Source organism: Herpailurus yagouaroundi, unplaced genomic scaffold, assembly GCF_014898765.1.
Source record: "Herpailurus yagouaroundi ecotype Mexico unplaced genomic scaffold, PumYag 221, whole genome shotgun sequence".
In the NCBI taxonomy this organism is placed as follows: Eukaryota; Metazoa; Chordata; class Mammalia; order Carnivora; family Felidae; genus Herpailurus; species Herpailurus yagouaroundi.
This window is the reverse complement of record NW_024412452.1, coordinates 1,351,994-1,356,374: the sequence shown is the minus strand read 5'-3', so window position 1 is coordinate 1,356,374 and position 4,381 is coordinate 1,351,994. Positions and strand designations below refer to the sequence as shown.

At 38.7% G+C, this 4,381-nt stretch overlaps 1 pseudogene; it reads right to left on the bottom strand.

Annotated features, from left to right (window-relative positions):
- Positions 1-2,840: 2,840 nt before the first annotated feature.
- On the bottom strand, positions 2,841-3,745 carry LOC121019140 (60S ribosomal protein L6-like; annotated as a pseudogene).
- Between the last annotated feature and the right edge of the window lie 636 nt (positions 3,746-4,381).

Genomic DNA, 4,381 nt, shown 5'->3' with positions numbered 1-4,381 from the left:
AATCTCTACCCATCATATCTAAGTAGATTAGTTACTTAACAAGTGCTTTTAACCTCCAAACTTGAGTCAAAAGAAGAGGAGGGAAGAATAGAAGGCACAAAAATACAAAGTGACTACTCTAATTCTCTCCCAAATTACCTCATTTTTATTTATTCTCACATTTTGGTGGAAAAGACATTATCCACACAGTCACACACACACAAAAAGATATTAATCTTCTTCCTTCCTTCCTTTCCTTCATTCATTCTTTCATTCCTTCTTCCCTCCCTTCCTTTCTTTCTTCCTCTCTTTCCTTCCTTCCTTTCTTCCTCCCTCTCTCCCTTTCTTTTATCTTCTTTTTTCATCAAAAAGAATTCTGAGACTAAGAGAAGCAAATGATTGTACTGGTCCTAAAGCCAGTAAAACTTAGAGCAGGTACATGCAAGTATGTAAAACTGCAAAGCCCATTCTCTATCTCCTCATAGTGCATATTGAGTAAAGACCCAATTATGTAATTTATGTGAAAGATACAATGGTACTTAGGAGGAAGTCATTTCTGCTCCATCTGTAAGTGTTCTAAACTACCAGGTTCTTGGTGATCAGCTTCCTCTAGTAGGAAGTATCTGGCTTCCCTGGATGATCTTCTAGTCATTATGCAGAGAAGATGGAGTCACCGCGCATACACACACACACACACACACACACACACACACACACACACACATTCTGCATAACAACCAAAGAGTCTAGAATTGTAATCAGAATGGCAGAGTTAAACAGAGAAATCTTTTGAAAGGAAGTGAATTTTGTCCAGAGAATGTGCTAATTGTTCCTGGAGTGTGACTGACCAATAACTGCACTTGACTTGGAAAGACCAGAGGGGATCACCCTTCAACCCTTACAAGAGCCTTAACATGTATCTTCTTGACAGAATGACACAGCCAATCAACTTTCCACTCTGTTCCATGGAATGTGATTGTATAGCCTACAATGAAAGTAAGGAAACCAGTCTTTAATTATGTACTCTATGTAAGGTGAGATATGTCACTTACATGGTTTTTCAGTTAATCCTCACAACCATGCTATTAAAATAAGTCCTAGTATTTCCATTTCCCACATAGGACATGGAGTCAGAGATATGGTGATGTGTTCAAAGCTTAACAATTCACACAGCAAATATTCAAATCCAAGTTCTTTGAACTAACAGCCCTTATTTTTTTCACTGTACCACTGAATCAAATATGAGATACAGTCTTTCACATAGAAGTGAGCTACTTTTGATTTGCCATTTTAAGCCATGTGCCCCCTGGTTTCAGAACAGGTGACCTCGAGCCATATACCCCCACACACCTAATCCTCCCTTTAGGTAACCAAAAATTCACTAACCTTGAAGAAGTTTGGGGAATAATCTGAGTATTGGGAGAAGTTTATTCTAGACTAGAGTTTCCCCAAAAGTGAATTGTTCATGAACCATCTTCACAATTTTTTACCATATCCTCTTTCCAGCTATATAATTATTTGTATATTTTTGTTGCTTTAGATTAATTTATTTTAATTAAGATTAATAAATTTCAAAGAAAAATTTTATTACCACCACAAATGGAATATCCACATCAATTAATTAATTTCATAGTAATTAAAATCTGAGTACTCCTTAATATTATCATGTGTGCCATCAAGACAATGCTTACCACACTTTAGAAAATACTGCTTTTGACAAATCTGACCTATGTCAGTAATAAATCACAATCTTAACTAACTCATTTGTGTCTCACTTTAGTGGAGTTATCCAGCTGTCATATTTCAGTATTGTAGAATGTGCCATTTTTAAATTCAATCCTGGCTTCCTTGATCATGATGAAGAACTGTCTTCTTTTCCTTTTGTCTGTCTGTCTGTCTGTCTGTCTCTCTCTCTCTCTCTCTCTCTCTGACTCTCTCATAATGGCTTTATTGAGGTACTCTCATACCATAAAGTTGACCCATTTAAGGAAAATAATTTAATCGTATATGTTGCTTTGCAACCCTCTCAGAAGCTTCCAAGGTATAATCTGAAACTAGTCCCCAAAAACAGAAGGCAGGAAGAAACTAAAGAAAGAGGTAGGCCACTCCCAGATTAATAGGTAGCAGTTGTAATAATCAAAGGGAACCTGCATATGAAACTTCTCTTGGGCTGTTGCAAGACCAATGGATTCCTGCATCAACCCTCCAAATCTTAAAAGTTTATAAAGAGGCCCTAACTAGGCTCAGTCACATATACCATGTAAGTGTTTCCAACATGACATCACCATCCCAAGGATTTGTCTTTGAAGCAGCCTCTGGGAATGGGAAAGGCAAGCAGAACCCACATTCCAAGGAGAGGGGAGTGGGTAAGGTGCCTCCAAGTGCCCAGGTCTGGCTCATGGGTTAATCAGCAGTCATGTCTTTTTGATGACATTTTCCAACAGTATACTCACATAGTTGTGCAGTCACTACCACAATCAATTTTAGAACACTTTCATCACTGCAAAAGGAAACCACATGTCCTTTATTAGTCACCCTGTTCTCCCACTACCCCCAGCCCCAGGCAACCACTAATCCAATTTCTGACTCTATGGATTTGCCTATTTTAGATATTCCATATAAATGGAATCATGCAATATGTGACCTTTAACATCTGGTTTCTTATACTTAATGTTTTCAAAACTAACCCATGTTGTAGAATATATCACTATTACTTCTTATTGCTGAATAATATTCCGTTGCATGGAAATACCATAATTTGTGTATCCACCCATCAGTTGGTGGACGTTTGGGTTGTTTTCACTTTTTGTCTATCATGAATGGTGTCAGCATTTATGTACAAATTTTTTTTGATAGATCCATTATTTAATTAGGTTCTTTTTAAGAAATTTAGAACACCAATTTGTGAAGGTAAACGCCATTCATGAGAGCAGACATAGAGCAGAGGTAGCCCTGAAGCTGAGGAACAGCTTTGATTTTTGGCAGAATTTGCGAGTGAGTCCACAGCTTTCTGATCAACCTTGCGCTGCTCTGTAATCTCGTATTTCTCTTTCTCCATGTTGAAGATCTCACCTTCCTGGTGTCTGGGTTTATGCAGCCTCTTCTTCTTAAAGTAAGCATCAGTGAGGTGTTTGGGGATTTTCACACTGCTGATATCAATTTTGGTGGAGGTGATGACAAATTTCTGGTGTGTTCTACGCAGAGGAACTCGAGTAAGGGGCAGAGGTCCAGTCACAAGTAGCAAGCCACTGCTCAATTGCTTCAGGAAAACCACCCTCTTGCCTCTGTGGCACTCAGTGAGGATGACCAAAATTGTCCCAGCAGTGGTGCTAGCTCGCAGTTTCCTCACAGGCTGACTGAAAGGTTTTTTGCCATGGCTCAACAGCTTCCATGGCACATCTTCAGTAGAATAATACCTAGGCATTTTGTGAAGTTTAACCACTCAGGTACCACCATTCTTGTCACCACCAGCTGGTTTTGTGACAGTAGCAAGAACCTTCTCCTTCTTTTTCTTTTCAATCCTGGATTTAGCTGCTGAATACTTCCTCTTTTACGTAGCCTTTCTCCAGTACATAGCCGATCAGGAACATCTGCCAATACCTCTGACTAGGACAGGGTTTTGGCTGCAGTGGGGCTTCCCCTTATTTGATGTTTTAGCTTTAAGGTTACCCTTCTTAACCTTGCCACCAGCATCAGCCTTCTTGGCTTCAGGTTTCTTCTCCTTAGTATCTGGCTTCTCAGCTTTTTCGCCTTCCATCTTGCAAGATGGGAAAGCTATGTACAAGTTTTCATGTGGATGTTTGTTTTGTTTTGTTTTGTTCTGTTCTGTTCTGTTTTTTTGCCTTATATGCCTAGGAATGGAATTGCTGAGATGATAAAGGGTCTTAGCAGTGTTTGGGGTTATGGTTTAAATTACCTGTTTGACCTGAATTAAATCACTCAAACATAATGATATCCTTCCTTAATTCACTCATTGTAAAACTAGACAAACAAATGCTGCTGTATTGACCAGAGGGGTCTCCCAAGACAGAAATGATAAGTGGACAGAAACTGAAGAATCTGGATTCTGCCACCAACTAGCTAAATGGCCATGAGCAAATCACTTTACCTACTACCCTCCATTGTCCTTATTTGGAAAATGAAGAAATTAGACTTGCTTTTGTCTGACATTCTTACTCACTTTAATACTCTAATTTTATTAATATATGTGAAAGCATTTTGACAAGTTAAGGGCAGATATATATATAGATAGATAGATAGATAGATAGATAGAGATATATATACACACACATCTATCACATACCTCCTTGCTGAGAAACCATGTCCCATGGTGAAATAACATCAGCACTCAATCTTAGGAAAAGGATGCCCAAATTGGGCCATTTCCTCAAAAGTAAGACAT